Source organism: Vombatus ursinus, unplaced genomic scaffold, assembly GCF_900497805.2.
Source record: "Vombatus ursinus unplaced genomic scaffold, bare-nosed wombat genome assembly UNPS02010548.1, whole genome shotgun sequence".
Lineage (NCBI taxonomy): Eukaryota > Metazoa > Chordata > Mammalia > Diprotodontia > Vombatidae > Vombatus > Vombatus ursinus.
Window position 1 is genome coordinate 11,293,003 of NW_020950326.1, and position 21,603 is coordinate 11,314,605.

General features: G+C 34.8%; 1 pseudogene; it reads left to right on the top strand.

Moving 5' to 3' along the window:
* The window catches only part of LOC114037740, a 192,857-nt pseudogene extending 171,667 nt beyond the window's left edge, over positions 1–21,190 (top strand).
* The last annotated feature ends 413 nt before the right edge of the window (positions 21,191–21,603 follow it).

Below are 21,603 nucleotides of genomic sequence, written 5' to 3' on the forward strand. Positions count from 1 at the left end.
AGTCTTCGTTATATATCAAATCAATTTCACTTTTCCCTCTCCACTGCTCCCTCCACCCCCCCAAAAAAAAACAGCTCTGAATAGTTTTAGAGGAATAGCCCTAAACATATGAGAAAAGTAGCAACCAAGCAACAAAGAGCACTAAAAACAGCCATTTAGAATATTTTTAAAATAATAAAAATTGTGTTACAAGTGAAAGAAAGCTTTCAAAATGCACTTACTGAGCATATAAAATACATTCACCAAAAAAAATATTACTTTGTAGTTACAGAACAGTGGAGACGTGAATATGTAATTATCTCATTAACATAAGGAACCATTTATTTAACAACCACAATGAAAAGAATAAAAGCATGAACACAAAAAACATCAGTGTGATATATACACAAAAGATGACTAAAAAAAGTCAGAGAAAGCTTCAAATTCTGGTGGTAAAAATTAGAAAGCATTGCAATTTTTGTTAGCCACAATGAATAAAAGTCACAGAAATACAGAGTGGTGTGATGAAAAGCACCCTAGATTTTGAAGCAAAGAAAGCATCTATGTATGAATTGTTGATTTGTCTCTTAATAGAGCTAGGTAAGTGCCCAAGTGATCTTGGGAAATGCCCCAGCCTTCAAGACATTTATATTTCCATAAAAAAGACAAGACGTATATACATAAACAAATAGAGATCATTTACAAAATAAAAACAAGGCAATTTCAGGATGAAAGGCATTAAGAGCTGAGGGGATGAGGAAAGGCTTTATTCAGAATGTGATGTGCTGGAGCTGAGTTCTGAAGGATACAATTGATTTCTAAGAAAAAAGTGCCTCATTCCAATCATTGAAGACAGTTGGCACCAAGTATGAGAAGGGTAGGGACAAAGAAGTAGGAGAGGGATGAGGGCAGTGGAGGGTAAGTGAGAAGCAATGAGAAGGCCAGTGTGGATGAACTATAGAATGTGGAAAATGGAGCAATATTATAAGGCTAAAAAGGCAGATTGTGGCCAAGTTGCCACTGTCTTCACATGTTAAATAGAAAGGATTATTTTCTCCTAGAGATAAAGGAGAGCCATTGGAGTTTATTGAGCAGTAATCATCCTTTAAAGGATACTCTAATATTACTATCAATGAAATGACACATATGAAGTACTTTACCATCTGTAAAGTAAATTGTGTGAGTTATTTTGATTCTTCTCATTACAAACACATGCCAAAAAGTAGCAGGGGATCATGCATTCTCCCAAAAGAAAACTTTGTATTTGCAGAGAACATTAGATCTTACGTTAGATCCCTACTACATGTGGCACTTTTTGCTCATATTCATTGTGTACAGGTTTTTCTGATTGTTCCTCCCTCCTCTTCCATGCTGCCACCATATTAAATCATTCAAAATCTTTATGTTGCTTGTGAGGTAATTTAGTGAGCAATTTTTGAGGTGGTTGCAATATATTCAGCTAAATTGTCTTGTTTCCCATCCCACCCCCACAAAACATTTAAATAGAGCAAATACTTTGACAGATCAATGGCAAAATCCTCTCTGAATGAAAGAAGAAAGCCCATTAATCAAATCTAAAGCAAAGTGAATGGCTTAAATTTGCTCCATTTAGAGATGAAATCTAAGCATTTGAATATACACAAAATAAAATGTATGTGCTTTATAATACTTAGCAGGCATTCGGTGTCTGTATGACAGTAATACACCTTAATATTCAGTTTCATTTTGTACAAGATATATCTCACAAAATACTTTCAAAAATGTTTTACACCCTCAAATGGTTGGGTAGAAATTCTAATAAAAATAATTCCAAAGAGAGCAAGACCAAAGGTAAGTGAAAGACTACAAAATCCCAAGGCAAGGTGAAGGCTGAGACATGGAGAAGAAGGTTATGTGTTTAGGTGGATTTTGAAACTACCTATTTTATAGGATTATAGATTTATGCCTTCAAGAGACCTCAAAAGCACTCTATTCTATGATGTCTTAAGCTAGGGTCCAGGACCCTTTTTTAAATTAAATATTTATTTATTTTTTGTTCTTCTCTATTAATTTATTTTGATTTATCAACAATCATTTCCATAAACTTCTGAATTTTAAGTTTTTCTCCTCCTCCCTCCCTACCTCCCTCCTGAAGACTGCTCACAATCTGATATAGGATATACCTTCTTATTAAACATATTTTCACATTAGTGATGTTGTAAAGAAGAATTAGAACCAATAGGAGGAACCATCAAGAAGAGGAAACAAAACAAGACAGAAGAAAAAATAGCAAATAGTATGTTTCAATCTGCATTCAAAATCCATAGCTCTTTTTTGGATGTGGATAGCATTTTCCATCATGAGACCTTTGGAGATGTCTTAGATCCTTGCATTGCTGAGAAAGGCTAAGTGTGTACAACATTCTCCTGGTTCTGCTCACTTCACTCAGCATCAGTCCATACAGATCTTAGGTTTTTCTGAAGTCTGCTTGCTCATCATTTCTTATAGCACAATAGTATTCCATTACATTCATATACCATAACTTGTTCAGCCATTTCCCAATTAACAGACTTTCCCTCAATGTCCAATTCTTTGTCACCACAAAAAGAGCTGCTATAAATATTTTTGTACATGTGGGTCCTTTTCCCATTTGTATGATCTCTTTGGGATACAGCCCTAGAAGTGCTATTGCTGGGTCAAAGGGTATGCACATTTTTATAGCCCTTTGGGCATAGTTCCAAATTGCTCTCTAAAATGGTTGGATCATTTCACAACTATGCATTAGTGTTCCAATTTTCCCACATCTTCTCCAACATTGATCATTTTCCTGTTTTGTCATGTTGACCAATCTGATAGCTATGATGTGGTACATCAGAATTGTTTTAATTTTCATTTCTCTAATCAATAGTGACTTAGAGCATTTTTTCATATGACTATAGATGATTTTAATTTCTTTATCTGAGAACTGCCTGTTCATATCCTTTGGCCATTTATCAATTGGGGAATGACCTTGTATTCTTATAAATTTGACTTAATTCTCCATATATTTTAGAAACGAGGCCCTTATCAGAGACACTGGTTGTAAAAATTCTTTCCCAATTGTCTACTTTCCTTCTAATCTTGGTTGCATTGGCTTTGTTTGTGCAAAAACCTTTCAATTTAATGTAATAAAAGTTATCCATTTTGCTTTTTGTAATGTTCTCTGTCTCCTGTTTGGTCATGAATTCTTCTGTTCTCCATAGATCTGATAGGCAAACTATTTCTTAGTTTCCCAGTTTGCTTATAGTATCAGCCTTTATATCTAAATCATGAACCCATTTTGACTTTATTTTGGTATATGGTGTGAGATTTTGGTCTATGCCTAGTTTCTGCCATACTCTTTTCCAGTTTTCCCAGCAGTTGTTGTCAAAGAGTGAGTTTTTATCCCAGAAGCTGGGGTCTTTGGGTTTATCAAATAGTAGATTAATATAGTCATTGACTACTATGTCTTGCATACCTAACCTATTTCACTGATCCACCACTTTATTTCTTAGCCTGTACCAAGCAGTTTTGATGATTGCTACTTTATAATACAATTTAAGATCTGGAATGGCTAGGCCCCCTTCCCCTGAATTTCTTTTCATTAGTTCCCTTGATATTCTGGACCTTTTGTTCTTCCAAATGAATCTCATTACTATTTTTTCTAACTCTATAAAATATTTTTTGGTAGTTTGATTGGTATGGCTCTGAATAAGTAAATTAGCTTAGGTAGAATTGGTATTTTTATTATATTAGCTCAGCCTACCCATGAGCCACTGATGTTTTTCCAATTATTTAGATCTGACTTCATTTGTGTGGAAAGTGTTTTGTAATTGTGTTCATATAGTTCCTGGATTTGTTTCAGGAGGTAGACTCCTAAATATTTTATAATGTCTACAGTAAGTTTAAATGGAATTTCTCATTCTATCTGTTGCTGTTGGGATTTGTTGGCAATATATAGAAATGCCAATGATTTATTTGGGTTTATTTTATAGCCTACAACTTTGCTAAAATTGTTTATTATTTCAAGTAGTTTTTTACTTCATTCTCTAGGATTCTCTAAGTATATCATCATATCATCTGCAAAGAGTGATTGCTTTGTTTCTTCTTTGCCTATTCTAATATCTTTGATTTCTTTTTCTTCTCTTATTGTTAAAGTTAATATTTCCAGTACAATATTGAACAAGAGTGGTGATAATGGACATCCTTGTTTCACCCCCAATCTTATTGCAAATATGTCTAGCTTGTCCTTATTACATATGATGCTTGCCGAAGATTTTAGGTAGATGCTACTTATTTTAAAAAGACTCCATTTATTCCTATACTCTCTAATGTTTTTAATAGGAATGGGTGTTGTATTTTGTCAAAGGCTGTTTCTGTGTCTATTGAGATGATCATGTGGTTTCTGTTAGTTTTTTTGTTGGTATGATTAATTATGTTAATAGTTTGTCTAACATTGAACCAGCCCTGCCTTCCTGGTATAAATCCTACCTGGTCATAGTGTATTATTCTTGTGATAATTTGCTTTAATCTATTTGCTAATATTTTGTTTAAACTTTTTGCATCTATATTCATTAGGGAAATTGGTCTATAATTTTCTTTCTCTGTTTAGACTCTTCCCAGTTTGGGTATCAGCAACATATTTATATCATGAAAAGAATTTGGTAAGACTCCTTCTTCACCTATTTTCCCAAATAGTCTATATAGATTGGAATTAATTGTTCTTTAAATGTTTGATAGAATTTGCTTATAAATCCATCTGGCCCTGGAGATTTTTTCCTAAGGAGTTCATTAGTGTCTTGTTCAATTTCTTTTTTTGAGGTGGGGTTATTTAAGTATTTTACTTCCTCTTCTGTTAATTTTGGCAATATATATTTTTGTAAATATGTATCTATTTCACTAAGATTGTCAAATTTGTTGGCATACAGTTGGGCAAAATAGTTCCTAATTATTGTTTTAATTTCCTCTTTCTTGGTGGTGGATTCACCTTTTTTATTTTTGATATTGGTAAATTGGTTTTCTTCTTTCTTTTTTAAAATTAAATTAGCCAAAGGTTTATTTATTTTATTTTTTTTTCACAAAACCAGCTCCTAGTTTTATTTATTAGTTCAATAATTTTCTTAATTTCAACTTTATTAATTTCTCTTTTGGTTTTCAGTAATTTGATGTTTAAGTGAGGATTGAGAATTCAAAGGAAAAGGCGTCAGGGAAGGGACTCGAGAAACCCCTTTGAGAGACATCCCAAAGTAGCCCGCTGGGGAGAACGCTAGTTAGCAAATTGAGATAGTGGGACTACCCAGGAAAAACTTTTCCTACTGAAGGAAAAGGGGAGGAAAAAACTCGGGACCCATTCAAAGGGGACCTAGGACAAAATGAGTTTCTTTTGACCAATCAAGGTTAGGATTAGAATCATGTGCACATGCTGTCTGTCTCTTTTTGGATGTTTTGTGTCTGCCAGAGAAATTTTTGAGTAACTTTTGAGGTCTGAGATTGGAGAAGGAACAGTGGGAAAGAGCTCCCCATCTCAGGCTTTCATTGGGAGATTGAGATTAGAATCAAAAAGTCAGGGAGAGAATCTCTCAGAAGTTAGTAGAAGGTGCAGCAAGCAGCCTTTACTGATAAGGATTTGGAATATACTGCCCATGATGGCTAGGGCCAAGAAAGAAAAAAAAATGGGGGGGACTGAGAAGAATTTGAATTCAGGTTTAATGGGATCCCAAGCCTAAGAATTTGAATTGTTGTCTTTGTGTCCCTCCCACCAATATAGTTGGTCTTTGAGACACCAAAAAAAAAAAAAAAAAAAATAGAATTGGTGAAATGGAAAAAAAATACGCTGAAGAAAACAACATCTTTAAAAGTAGAATTTGCCAAATGGAAAAGGAGGTACAAAAGCTAACTGAAAAAAATAATTCCTTAATAATTAGAATTGGGCAAATGGAAGCTAATGACTCTATGAGACATTAAGAATCAGTCAAATGAAATCAAAAGGATAAGAACATATTAGACAATGTGAAATATCTTATTGGAAAAATAACTGACCTGAAAAATAGATCCAAGAGAGTTAATTTAAGAATTAATGGACTACCTGAAGGCTATGATAAAGAAAAATAGCCTGGACAGTGTCTTTCAAGAAATTACCAAGAAAAATTGCCTTGATATCCTGGAACCAGATGGTAAAATAGTCATAGAAAGAATCCACCAATCACTTCCTGAAAGAGATCCCAAAATGAAAACTCTAAGGAATATTGCAGACAAATTCCACAATTATCAGGTCAAGGAGAAAATACTGCAAGTAGCCAGAAAGAAATAATTCAAATATCAAGGAGACACAGTCGGGATTACATAAGACTTAACATCTTCTACATTAAAGAATCAGAGGGTTTGGAATATGATATTCTAGAAGGCAAAAGACCTTGGATTACAACCAAGCATCAACTACCCAACAAAATTAAGCAAAATTTTTCAAAAAAGATAGATATTCAATGAAATAGTGGACTTTTCACATCCAAAGATGTATTTTCTGCATCCAGAGAAAGAATTATGGAGTCTGAATGCAGATTGAAGCATTGTGTTTTCACTTTTTTGTTTTTGTTTTTTTTTCCTTCTCATGGTTTTTCCTGTTTGTTCTGATTCTTCTTTCATAATATGACTAATGTGGAGATGTGTCTAAAATGATTATACATGTATAACCTATATCAGATTGCTTGCTATCTTGGGGAGGGCAGAGGGAAAGGAGGGAAAGAAATTTAGAACTCAAAATCTTATACAAATGAATATTGAAAACCACCTTTACATGTAATTGGGGAAAAATATTATTAAGTAAAATAAAAAAGGAATATTAAAATATGTTTCACATATAATTGGGAAAAATAAAATATTTTTAAAAGATTAAAAAAAGGGGGGATTTGAGAGAAGTTGTAGAAATGGAATGTCAGATATTGGTGCTTCCTGGGATAAGAAAGGTATGGAAGATGCCAGAATAAAGGAGACATTTAAAGTAAGGGACATGGGACTTTCTGTGCACCCAACACTTTGTTTTTATAATAATTTTTAAATATAAGAAATTGTAAAAGAGACATTGACATTTCAAAGAGACAAGTAATATGTATGGATTGAAAATTTCACTTTTGCGAAGAGTTTGACCATAAGAGCATATTGCAAAACATTGTTCCTGGAGGGGTGCCAACTGAAACAAAGGAGAAAAAGACACAGAAAAGGACTTTCCCATTAAATAGCAAATAATCTTAAAAAGATCACTTAGAAGTCACTCAAACTTTTGAAAAATAAACACTACTCCAGGAAGATATTTGGGGATAGAACTTATTTTACTTTTGAGAACTTTAACAGCTAACAACAATAACAATGATACCAAAGGTTTTGTTGATGATGATGATAATAATGATAACACTATTAGTAATGGACTCTGGAAATATTGCTGATTAAATAAGCATCCCAGTCAATGGCGTGTGTGTGTGTGTGTATGTGTGTGTGTGTGTGTGTGTATGTGTGTGGTCATACAATTGTAGACTGACAACTCAAAACTGTTGTGATATTGAGCTTGGCATGGAGGACATGTACATGAGTGGCACTCCTTACTGTTCTGGTACTATAAGAAGTTAAGATACATTAGAACAAATCATACATACTAATAGCTTATCTGCTAGAAATGTTTCAGCACAGATACCACTATCCCTAAAGCAGGAAAACCACAAATGATTTTGAAATATAATTATTTTTATTATTTGAAAGTACTATCTAATGAAAGAACTGAAAACAGATCTTACTTCATACTGCTTTTTGTCAATGTTATTCTCAGCTTTAAATTACACAGATCAATGTTGGTTAGTCACAAAAAAGTAATAATTACTAAACCTTAATTAGGTGAAATAAATGAAAATCAAGGAGATACTTAAATCTATATAGAGGAAAGAAACATACTCTGAAGCCATTGAAAAACAATATTTAACACAATTTCCCAAAATGCTGTTTAATGAAAGGGATAGCAAAAGTAAAATAGATGTCCTGAAAAGACAGATGAGTGTATTTAGAAGGAAATTTTGAAAAGAAAAAAAAAACTTTTTGAGAGTGAAAGCACAAATTCAGCCAAGAAAACAATTATGCCAAAATGGAATAACTATTTTTAAAAGCTGATGTCTGTTGTAAACACCACAAATGAATGAATTCTTCTACCTTATATAACAGGGAATGTAAAAAGATATTTCAGAACCCAAACACAAAATATATATGATGTGGCTATTACCACGTAAGAGATCACAGAAAACAAAAGGTAGGCCTATCTAGGAATACTCTTAAGACAAGGGTCAAATAATTTCATAGCAGAAACAGCTTTGGAAAACTGTTAGAGGTCTATCTAAAGTCTTTGGAAAATTACATCAATCTCTAGACAGTATGCATCCTAGAAGACTTGAATGTCAAATTCCTTAATTAGAAGTAACAAAAAAGTAACAAAAAAGTGAAATGGAATCCAGACACAAAAGTACATCAGTAATACATGATGCTCTTAATCAATAATTGAAAGGAAAAGTCAAAGGCTACAGTTATATAAGGAGTCAAAGCAGAACAAAGAATGGACTAAACAATTCAGTATCAAACAACAAGCTATAAAAGTTGAGAAACAAACCTGAAGAGAAAGATGAGCCCCAGAAGAGAATGCGAAAAATTTCTAGTGTTCTATATAGCAGAATCCCAGCATTCCACAAGTACAATTTGGATCAAATGTGGGATTGAAAACTCCCGCACTATTAATATAATAAATAATAGAACAATTATAACAAGGGACGTTACTGAAATTCTTATTTCTCTGTAAAGTACAAAGTAGCAACTCCAGATATGAAGGACTGATTATTGGTTCTAACACTTCACAGTGCTAACACTGCATGAATTACTAGTAAACCACTGTATCAGTTTTCTCTCACTCACAAGCAAAATTCCAGTTTTATCAAAAAAAGGCATATTAAAAAAAGATATATTTATTAGTAAAATATGAAAATGCCAGAGATCCCACCAAATAAAAGTCATGTGTATATTTATGTACTTTATGTAATACATTATCAGCTTGTACTGCTCAAAAACATGCATATAGACATATTCTCACACACAAACAGTTGTACTGGAGAGGAAACGCAAAGAATGCACCAAAAATTCCCAGGGTATAAAGAGCAATTCCCTATCAAATAAGCAATTATTTAACAGGCACCCAAAAGCACCGTAATATTTACATTGGAGGGGCAGAGCCAAGATGGCGGAGTACAGGTGGGGACTTGCCTGAACTCTCCTCCAAAACCCTCCAAATACCTTCAAAAATGACTCTAAACAAGTTCCAGAGCAGCAGAACCCATAAAAAGATGGAGTGAAGCAAATTTATAGACAACTTACAAGGTAGGCAGGAAAGGTCAGTTATGCCAACCTGAGAGAGGAATGTAGTCCAGTGCAGACTGGGCTCTAGCAAGCCTGGAGCAGGCCTTGGAATGACTGAATTGTTGGCAGCTGTGCTTGTTTCCAGACCTCTAGGCCCATAGACACAAGGAACAATTTAGAAAGTCGGCAGGAAGGGTCTGTCACACCAGGTTGGGAGTGGAGCACAGTCCAGTACAGGCCCTGCCAGGGCAGCCTGGCCCCAGCAGGACAGTAGCAGGCCTAGGGAGTGATTGAATCTGCAGTGGCAATGGTAGTGGCCGGGCCTCCAGCCCACAAATGGTAAGGGGTGGAACAACTGGTCAAAAGAGATGATAGGAGTCTCTTTGCCATCACAGAGGCAGGAAAACCTGGAGAGACTTGCATGGGTTTATGCAAAGTGAAATGTACTGGATGCAAAGTAACAGTAATATTGTTAGATGATCGGCCATGAATGACTTAGCTATTCTTGCAATACAACAATCCAAGACAGCTCTGAAAAACTTAGGATGAAAAACACTATCCACCCCAGAGAAAGAACTGATGGAATCTGAGTACAGATTGAAGCATACTTTTTTAACTTTATTTTTCTTGAGTATTTTTTTGTTTATGTTTTCTTTTACAACGTGACTATTATGGATATGTTTTGCATGACTACACATATATAACCTATATGGAATTGCTTGCCTTCTCAATTGGGGGGGAGGTGTTGGGGAGAGAGGAAGGGAGAGAATTTGGAACTCAGAGTTTTAAAAATAAATGTTAAAAATTGTTCTTACATGTTACTGGGAAAATTAACTACTAAGTAACACAAAAAACCCACTTACACTTGAGCTTTTTGGTTACTGTAAAGAACCTTTGACTCTTAGGGCTTATTCATAAAATGCAAATACATAAAAACAATCCAATCATAGTAAAAATGAACGAAAATGGGATATTTAATGTTCATAAGAAAAACTGTTCTCCATTTAGAACTCTCTACCAACACAATAGTATCAAGAATAATTGATACAAAATGTTTCTTTCAGGAGATAGTTTAAACCACATTTTTGCCTTTCTTTGTATCCCCATCACTTAGTACATTGGCTGATAAATAGCAGCCAATTAATAAAAACTTTCTGACTAATTGATTAGCATTAAGTCCATTATATCACTACTATATCACATGCTTAGTTTTACTAAGCATGGTTTTCAAGTCAAAGAGGTAATTATGCAAAAATATTGACACAGAGGACACCAATTTATGTAGATTCACTGCAAAGTATCTTTTGAAAAATTTTCCAAACTTATCAAAATGATTTTGGAACTCAAGGAGTATAAAATTCTTAATGTGCACAAAGGATGAAAATACTGATCACTTTCATCTTGAACCTGGAGGTCAAATAGAACTGATGGATGAAAATAGTAGTTAAAAATATCTTGTCCTTTTCCAGATAATGCATTGATCATGAGGACATACAAGGAGAATGCTGAGGTAATGTATATGTAAAGACTGATAGGAATCCTGAATTCTTAATAGAAAGAATTGATATAGAACAATTGGGAACGATACAATACCAAAACTAACACGCTTTTTGCATAGTAAAGCAGATAAAAATTATCTTGAAGATATCCAAACAAAAACTCAAAATTCCTTGTAATTTGGAGATTGCAAGTGTTCAGTATGGTAATATCTATTTTTAAAACTGACTGAGTTCTTGGTAATATTTTTGGTTTGGGTTTTGTAGCACCATGTTTATCATGTGTTGGTTTAAAAAGATATTGAGCTTCTTGAAAGTTATATTGACTACTGTTCATGTGTTTCTGCATATCTAAATGTTAAATTTCTGTCACCCATAACTATGTGCTGTACAATTTCCCTTACTTTAGTTTATTATCTATGTGGATTAGTAAGTCAGGACTACTTCAGTATAACTTCTCTGTCATTTTTAGTGACAATGATCTGTTCCTAAATCATTATCACAAATCTCTCCATTTCTATGAATGCATCTTTAAGACTTATCCATCTGTCCAACATTTCTTTGTGAACATATTATTGGTTGAATTAATGCTCCAATCACCCATGGAGAGCCTTTTGATTCTACTCTTGGAGCGTAGCCATTTCATTAGCCAAAGATCACTTTAAGTTGATTTGATAAGTCTAGTAGTTTACACCTGCTGAAAGCCTTTACTACTATTTTGCAAAGTTGGTTCCAAAATATCCCTATATGTATGTATCAGTTTAAAATATTCTCTGAGAGCATCTAATAATCCTTTTCCTTGTTTTTGACAAAGAAGTGTTCAATTTTCTAAACCTCCCTGGAGATAATGAGGTTTTTATTACCATTTTATTAACTTACAGTTAGTCCCTTAAAGTTTGTAAGTTTTACATTCAATATCATATTTGAGCTTCACAATAACTAAGTGTTGTAGGTAGTATTCTCATTCCTATGTTACATGTGAAAAAAAAGCTGAGAATAAGTAATTTACCCAGGGCCACATGGATAGCAAATTTCTGAATCAACATTCAAACGCAGGTCCTCCTAATTTCAGATGCAGAACTCTAATGACAGCACCATGCTGCTTCTATCTTAAAGTTAGAAAAAGAGAAGAAATCGAACGATGATCTGTCATGTACCATTAATTTTGGAAAAGAAATTTCAAAGGTTCAGAGGAAGGAATAATGGGTTTTTTCCTCTATGAGCTAAAGAATGAGTCACTCTTGAATTTTGAAGGCAAAGAGAAATCAATAAATGGGGAGGAAAATTGGAATTGTCTAAAGAGACTAATGTGGATGGAGATAGAACTCATCTACCAACTTAGATTTTTATGAAATATATGGATACAGGAAGGAATCAAGGACAGGTAATAAAGGTCTAATACAAACCAACAAGTCACAAGTCAAAATTAACTTTCATAAGTTGGCAATATAACTTTTAACTGCATTGATAAAGATACAGACAAAAAACATCTCTGAAAATAAGATGAAATTAGATTGCATATTTTGGCAGAGAAAGAGACATACAGAGACAAAAAAATAGAAATAGAGACAGACAGACAGAGACAGAGAAACATGCAGACATGCCGAGAGAGACAGAGAGAGAGGCAGATATATATATATATATATATATATATATATATATATATATATATATATGTAGAGAGAGAGAGAGAGTAAGAGAGAGAGAGAGAGAATATCTGTGCATTTTTGGTTTATAAATTGAGCATTAGAAGAGATCCCCAAGGCCAATTCATCCAATTTCATCATTTTCACTCTATCCTTACCACTCCTTCTGTATTATTGTCTCTTGCTAATCTGCATAGCTGGCTATGTTGTGTTGGAGGGAAAAAAAAAAACCAAAACAATGTGCTTCCTGGTTCTAGGCTTCTTGGTAATTCTTAGAGCAAGTGGATGCTTTCTCCTATATTAAGGGAGAGATCTATTCTGAGTTGATGAAATTCCCTTTACCAAAAATTTGTACATCTTACCCCATGGTAAGGAGAGAAGACTTTTGTTTTCTAAAACTTTTGAGTGTTTTTATAAATACTCATATGATCATGACTTTATCCCTAAACTAAAATAGTGAAGACACTTTTAAAAAGCAAAAACAGTATCATAATGTGTTCGTGCTGCATCAAATGTATCAAATAAAAATACTATCTTTTCTCCTTTTAGGGGATAGAGGCAACACAATATAATGGCTGAAGAACTGTCCAGAAAGACCCGGGTTCAAATCCTACTTCTTACACAAACTAGCTGTTTGACTCTGGTCAAGTAATCCAACCTTTCATTGCTCAGAAAAAAAAGCTCTAAGAAAATAAGTTGCAAAAAAAGGTGCTGGCCTGCATAGATAGAGTGTATTTACTCACCCAGTCATTCCTTATACCAGTGAAATCAAAGATCTTATCCCTAACCTATCCTTAATCCTATTGTTTTGGGAATCAATAGTCTATTTAGCTTAGAAATTAAATTTTACTGTAAGGATAATAACCATTAATTAAGATTATCATTACTATGTCTAATTAATTTATATTGTTTAATATATATACAGTGTACCAATATTATATGTGGATATATTAGTATGGATATGTGTGTGAATGTAAATGTATGTATATTGCATATAAACATGCACATACAGCCTCTTCTTTGCTGCCCATTTCACTTTGTCATGTAACAGGAATAAAAATTGAAGAGATTACAGAAAACAAGGCTGACTATAATTCATGGATGATTTCCTTCAAAATATATACTTTTTAAATGAACATCTTTTGAATGTAGTCAAGTAATTTTTTCAAAGTATTTTCCCTTTGAGAAAGCAATAAAATGTTAGTGATAACATCACCAAATTTCTATTTCAGTGACTGAGAACAATACATCTGGGTATAAGTTAATGGTTTACATATTAATTTTCTCATCTCTCTGATGGGCAGAAAACTGCTTTAATATATATGCAGTTAAATTTGTCATTTTATTTCTACTCAGCTTAGTTCTCTGAAATTTATTATTGGCACCATCAAATTGTTCTTCGCAATTCTGGAGCTTTTGAGAATGAAAAATGTGCCCAATTGCAAAGGAAGTAAAAATTCCTTCAACATAATTAATGTACATTTTTATTTTTATTGTCTGATCAATTATTTTTGAAGGTTATAAGATAATGTAATAAAATTTTGATTGATACATTCAACCAATAATTCTATTCCTTAGGGGGTAAAACACACTTCGATAAAAACAATTATTAAAATTCTTCCAGAGAAGAAAAAGATAATATTTTAACAGAGATTTCCTACTGGGTCAAAGAAGGTATTAAATCATGTACAAAATAAAAAAAAAGATATTGGACTGTTTCTACATGATGTCAAAACAACTGATGGATTGGGTCAATTCAGTGGAAAAACAAGCAATCAGACAGTCTGACCTTGTGCACAAAAAACAATTGGCTTATTTGAAGATTTTTATCTTACCTACTTGTAGGATTGGTTGTGCATAGTTTATAGGTTACATCTAAAGTCTTGGGCAAATGTTTGTAAATGGTAATCAGCTATTAGAAATCATCATGTTCTTATTTAGAGTTTTATTTGGAGTTTCATTTAGAAAGATAATCAATTTAGTGCCTACCACACTTTCTCCTGCCAGAATGTGATCAGAACTATCACAAAGGATAAGAAAGATAATAGTAATAATAGCAGCTAACATTTATACAGCACTTATGTGCTAGGAACTGTGCTACACACTTTACAAATATTATCTCATTTATTCCTCACAATAAGCCTGGGAGGTAGGTGCTCTTATTATCCTCCTTTTAAAGATGAAGAAACTGAAGGGGTAAGTAGTTACCCACTCAGATCTTCCTGACTTCAGGCCTGGTGCTCTATGCACTGCACCACCTAGCTGTCCTGAAAGGACTGGTTTTAAACAAACAGATATGATTAGATATGATTAGGACTCTTCACTGCAGAAGAGTCAATGTGAATGAATTCCCTAATTCAAATGTAAATTATATTGGTAAGGCAGATCACTCAGTCAGTCAAAAATTACTTACTGAGTCCCTACTAAGTGCCAACCACCGTCCTAATCACTAAGGATAGACATAAGGCAAAAAATAGTTTTCTGTCCTCAAGGAGCTTGCAATGGAACGAGGAAAACAACAAATAAATAAATAGTTATAAATGGTAAATTACAGAAAGAAGGCACTAGAGTTGAAAGATTGGGAAAGTCTTCTTGTAGAAGGTAGGATTTCAGTTGGTACTTGAAGAAAACCAAGGGAGCCAGGAAATGATGAGAATGGATACCATTCCAGGTATGGGGGAACACCAAAGAATTTGTTTTTTTCCCAAACTCATCCTATGATTTTTTTTTTCAACATGACCAAAGATTCTGAAAAAATCTTCAGGAAAGGCCACAAATAGAGAGGTATGGACTTAGTGTTGTTCTGGTTTTTTTATCCCATTCTCTCTGTTACTCTTATCTTCTTATAATTAATAATAGCAACATTCATAACAATAATTGTTTTTCTTTCATATTTATGATTTCTCCAGTAAAAGGAGCTACCTATAAATCTATAACTAATGGAAACTTACAATCTTAGATGATTGCCTTGAGATATTAAGTGACTTAGGATCATAGAACTTATGTGTGTCAGAGACAGTATTTGGACATTGTCATCTGAAACCTGAGACCACCTAGCTCTCTATCCATATTATATTACATTAATAACACAGTCAACTCTGGATTAGTGAGAAACAAAGAATCCCTCTGAAGTGGCAGCATTATTCAAATTCCTACTGCATATTTCTATTGGGCTAGGGACCAATGACCACATTTTTCATAATCATGTCTTTTCATAGTACAAATTTAAATACATACCACCACTTCAGCAGGTTCATTATTTGCACTAATTTGGAGCTAACTGTACATAATAATATGTGACTGGCCCTTTGTATTTTTCAAGACAGTTTCACATATATTATCTTACTTTACAACAACAAAGGAGATGTAGATAAGGGACATTTTCTTCATTCAAAAACTGGGGTACAGAGATATTATAACTTGACCAGTACCACAAAATGAGTTCTTGGAGGAACTAGAGACTAGCTTTCAAATCTCCTGAATGCAAGTCTAGTGTTCTTTGTAATAAACTAGGCTGCTTTTAAAGAGCAATTAACAGGTGATTTTAAAATCATTCCAGGGAAGCATTTGAATAAATGTTTGAGAGCTAAATGCAGACAAAAATCATCTCATTTGTTGATATTATGCTTGCCTTTCAAGTCACTTCAAGTTTATGCACAAGGGAGATATGGGGAAAAATAAACTCAGAATACAATTGCTAAGTCCAGTTATCTGGACTTTCCTCTTAAATCATCTTTCCAGGTTCATATTTATTTCTAGAGGCAGGCTGCTTTAGGATTATGGTAAAAACTTCCATAAACTAACTCCAATTTTATTTTGTGTATTTTTTATTAAGCCTCTTTAGTCTATATCTACATACACAATGGTACAACTATCAATTTTGTGAGTTATTGGTAATCAGTGAATTACTTATGTTCTCAAAAAGTCAGTGTTGTCCTAATATGTACTCTATTGTAAGAAATGCAAAAAAATGGTTGTCATATTCCTTGCCCACATAGAACTTAATCTATCTCCATAAATCGATTAAATGACAATACAAGATAATAATTAATCAAGTATTAAATCATATGTTTCAAATGTATAATTGAAATAATAGTGCTTGTTTTTTCATTGGGTGGGAGAGGGAGAAAATTTGGAACTTAAATTTTTTTAAAAAAACAAATCCTAAGACGAATGAATGAATTAATTAAAATGTATCTCAGAATATGTATGTACTTTGTATGATTCAGAGAAGATAGAGAGCAACATGGATCAGCTCAATGGAGGATATCCATTGAAAATTAGGCCTTGAAGGACCAAAGATAATACACCAAGTTATAGAGAGATAAACTTGGAGTCAGAAAGACTAGGGTTCCTGACTCCACTGTTATGTGAATATGGGCAATTAATTTAAACTTTCTTAGCTTTTATTTTGTTTGTTTTTAATATGTAAAGTGGGAATAATAATAAAATTAATCACACCTACTGTACCTCTCAAAGCTTTTGTTCAGTGCAAATGCAAACTTTAAAGGACCAAATAAATGCCAGCTATTATTGGATAAAATGAAGTACACTACAGACTTGGTGGGGAGCATGAGGAGAGCGAGGGTGAGGGGGAGACATTTGAAAAAGTCTTAGTTGTGAGAAGGAGGATGATCTTGGTGTTTTTGTTCATATCCTACTTTAATACCTGGAATTTCTTTCCTTTATTTCTTTACCTATTGAATTCCTACCCAGTATTTAAAACTCATCTAAAATGTTACCTCCTCCATGTAGCACTTAGCACATTGCCTGGCACAAAGTAGGTATTCAATAAATGCTATTGACTGACTGACTGACTCTGAGAAGTCTTACCTGATCTTCCTGGTATGAATAACCTTCCCCTGTGACTTCATATAGTACTGTGTTTGGCAGCTATGGACTTAGAGAATCTGTTTCCACAAAGCAGAGCTTTGCCTACAGCAGCCATCTGCCTCTAGCCATCTACTAAACTGTCTTCTTTTTCCTTCACAGATATGTGGATGTGGCCTGGCACCACATAGACTTGTGGCTTTTGGAAAGGAGCAAAGGAAGAGTTGCTGCACCCCGCAACCCCAGGATCATTGGGAAGATGGTAAGGAAAATCAGTTTTTTCCCCAGCTCACCAGACAAATGAGATTTACGATACCTAGTAGTCTTAACTCTGGATCATTGCCATCTGCAGCTTCTGGTTTGATCTCTGTTCAAGGATTAGAAGTCTGCCCACTGAGTTGGCTTCTGATCATGAATCATGTTGCTCTCATGAAACCACAGCTTTCACACAGAATTGGTTGTAGTCTCTGTATTTACTCATATGATCAGACTTAGCAGCACAATAGGTTTAGCAAAAGAAAAAAAGGGAGTGAACAATGTATGCCTCATTGTATTGATCCATTCCTCTCATGTAATAAGTAGGCACAGGAGTAGTAGTAGTAGTAGCAGCAGCAGCAGCAGCAGCAGTAGTAATAGTAATAGCGGTGGTGGTGGAGTTAGTATGAGGAGAAGTAAAGATAATAACATTAATAATAACATTTGTATAGAACTTTAAGGTTTGGAAAGTATTTTACAAATATTGTCTCATTGTATCCTCACAACAACCCTGCTAATATTATTCCTATTTTACAGTTGAGGAAATTGAGGACGACACAGGTTAAATGATTTATGTATCCACATAGGCAATAAATTTCTGAGGCTGTATTTGACCTCAAATCTTACTGATTCCAATCTATCTACTGTATCACCTATGCTCAAATCCTCTATGATGATCTGATCTTGACTTGTGTCAAATTTAAGTTTTATTCAGCAGTCAAATGCCACAGGCACTTTCAAATGACTAAAGGAATCCCATATTCAGAAGCAGCTAGGTGACATAGTGGTTCACTACTATCCCACAATTCATTCATAGTAGGTCAATTTTCTCTGCCTTGGGGAGGAACATGTTTGTGGTGGTGTGTGTCACAAATTTTCTTCCATCAATTTAGTGTTGTTGTTATTGTTATATCGAATATTTATATAGTCCTTTAAATTTTACAGTCTACTTTATTTATGTTAACTCATTTGATCCTCACAATAACCCTGTGATGTAGGAAATACTATTCCACTTTTTATAGATGAGGAAACTGAGACTGAGAGTTTAAAGGACTTTCCTAGGGTCACACAGATAGTGATTGAGACAGGATTAAAATTCATGTCTTCTTGATTCCAAGTCCTATATTCTAGCCACTGCTCCACCTGCCTGTCCTTTTTGGGTTTGTATATTATTCCTTTTTTTTGGACTAAAAGTTCCGTGATGAGCAGGATGTTGTCCTCTCAGAACTTATCGGAGTTATTGTCTCTGGATCACATCCACCCCCCTCCATCTTAACAAAGCTATGTAGCTACCTAGCAGGTGATTAATAAATGTTAATTGGGTTAAGTTGGATATTGAGGTCTGGTCTAACTACAGGAAGGTTTGTGTTGGGGAGCCTATCTTCCTAGCAGCATCATCGGCAGAAACTGAGAATTAGCAATTATTTTCATAGAACCACCACACTGACAACTGAAACTGTGGTTGCAATGGCTCTGGCCCCATGCTGACTAGCCTCGCCTTAGTGTGGCCATCAAAGTTACAAACTCAGATGCAGTTTCCAAAACTTATTTAAATATTACGGTTCACCTCATATTTCTAACGTAGAGATGGATCAGTCTTATAATAATTACTATAGACCAAGCAGAGGATCACCCAATTCTCTCACGGATAAGAGAAATGTTTCCTCTTCGTTTTGTTTGAACTTCCAGATAGTTTAGAGATTTCCAATCCTTTCTTCCCCAACCTTCCTGCTTCAACTTGTGTGATATAGCAGGCCAAATAAGAAACTGTTTATTCGATAAACTTCCCTGCGTAATTCCAGACATAGCAGGAAGGGGAGGAGGTGCTGATTCTTCCCCAAGGTACTGTGAGGAAAGAAGCATGTGAAAATATACTCATATTAATGTCCACATCTCTGATGTGATATAAATGTCATATTCCCTCTCAGATGTATACTGCTTTCAGTAGCATCTATCTTGTGGTTTGATACCAGAGCCTTTTAGCTGATAAGCTGATATTTGGATTTCTGCAACCAGCTCTTGTGAGCCCTTCATTGGCATTACTCTTGGTCTGAACCTGCCCTGGTTCAAAACCTCCTGCTGTTACACCGAAATTTTGGAATGTTCCACCTTAACATTTTATTCACAGAACCTTGAGCTTGTTGGTGGAATGAAATATATATATATATATACACATATATACATATATATGTAACTATAACTATATATAATATTATATATATACAAACTATATATGTAACTATATATATATATATATATACACACACATACATATATATATATTATGCTTCTGCCTGTCAGATTTAACTTCACTTGGTCCTTTTCCAGGCCCTCAGAGACCACTAGTGAAGGCAAAATAAATGCCATTTGAGGACCATGATTGAATTATTGGAAATTCACCATCTCGGCTGGGTGTTCTCCTGTAGATTCAATTCTATTCAATTCAATAAGGATTTACTGAGTTCCTGTTCTGCATATAGCCCTACATCAAGAGTGTAGGGGGAAAAAAGTATAAGACACCTTTAAGGACCTTATGTTCTCACTAGGGTGAGAATTCTGGACCCATATGGAAGCAGTGTTGGTTTGGAAGACATACACCATCATTCACCTTAATTTTCTGGCAGACCATCAACTACCACAGCAGGAGGGAAGTCTGTCATCTGTTACAGGGGAAAAATAAATGTAAGTGAATAAGCCTCATCAACACTACCCACTCTGACACTATAAAAGGGATAGCTCTATAACACTGAAAAGTAAAGTTAGATAGTGCAGGATAGAGCCCTAGGCCTGGAGGCATGAAGACCTGAATTTAAATCTGTCTTCTAACACTTATTAGCTGTGTGACCCTGACCAACTCACTTAAATTCTATTTGCCTCAGTTTCCTCATATCTAAAATGGAAATAATAATAATACCTACCTCCCAGAGTTGTGAGGATCAAAGGAGATAATAATTGTAAAGTGCTTAGCACAGTGCCTGGCCCAGAGTAGGTGCTATATAAATGTTAGCTGTGATTATTATTATTTGTATTAATCACTGTTCAGAGTTCCAAAGTCTTTCAAACATGTTTTTCTTTATAAAGTGGACTGGTGGGCTGAACCCTAAATATGAAGTTGGGGATGTTATGCTGATCTGAGATCATATTATCTTGACAGGTTTCAGTGGCCAAAATCAACTCAGAGGCCTTAATGATGAGAGGCTTGGAAAAAAGTTTCCTCCCATGCCTGATGCCTATGACAGGATTCTGAGACAGAGAGCCCATTGCATATGGAAGCTAATGGAATAGGAATGACCACTGCAGGAGGGAACCTATGTTATGGTGGGAGCGCACAACTTTGAAACTATTACAGAGTATCAGTTTCCACAGAAACTTGGTGCTGATGCTGTTGGTATGAGTACAGTGCCAGGGGTGATAGTGGCCAGGCACTGTGGCATTTCAGTCTTTGGATTCCCTTTCATTACGAACAAATCAGTATTGGATTACAAAAGCCAGGAGACAGCCAATCATGAAGAGCTACTGATGGCTGGGCACCTGGCTACCAAGGAGTTGGAGCAACTTGTCTGTACTCTTCTGGAAAACATGCAGCCCCCTTCTGAGAAGACTTTTTGATCCACAGGCTGCCTGGCCTTTTCTTTCCCTGCTGCCCACTTTGTATTCCAGACAGTGCCAGCTTTGCCTCCTTGCTTGTGCCATTTAGCTTTCTGCCCTGAGGTTGTGGTAGAGAAGTGAGAAATACCAGTATTCCACATCCTTGGAATATCTATTTATCCTTTCAGGCCCTTCCTAATGGTACCTAATTCTCTTTTATTCCATTAGTCCCTTCCCCACTATGGAAAGCTGGATCATTCCATTGTAGCTACTATGCACAGCCAACAACCCAACATCCTTCATTCTAACTCCAGTAGACTTGTCTAAGGATTAAATCCACTTTACACTAAGGCTGCTGCTAATATTTTGAGAAGACTACTCATACATTCCCTGAGGCCTCACCCTGCCATCCTATGACTTCTGAGGCCCTATGT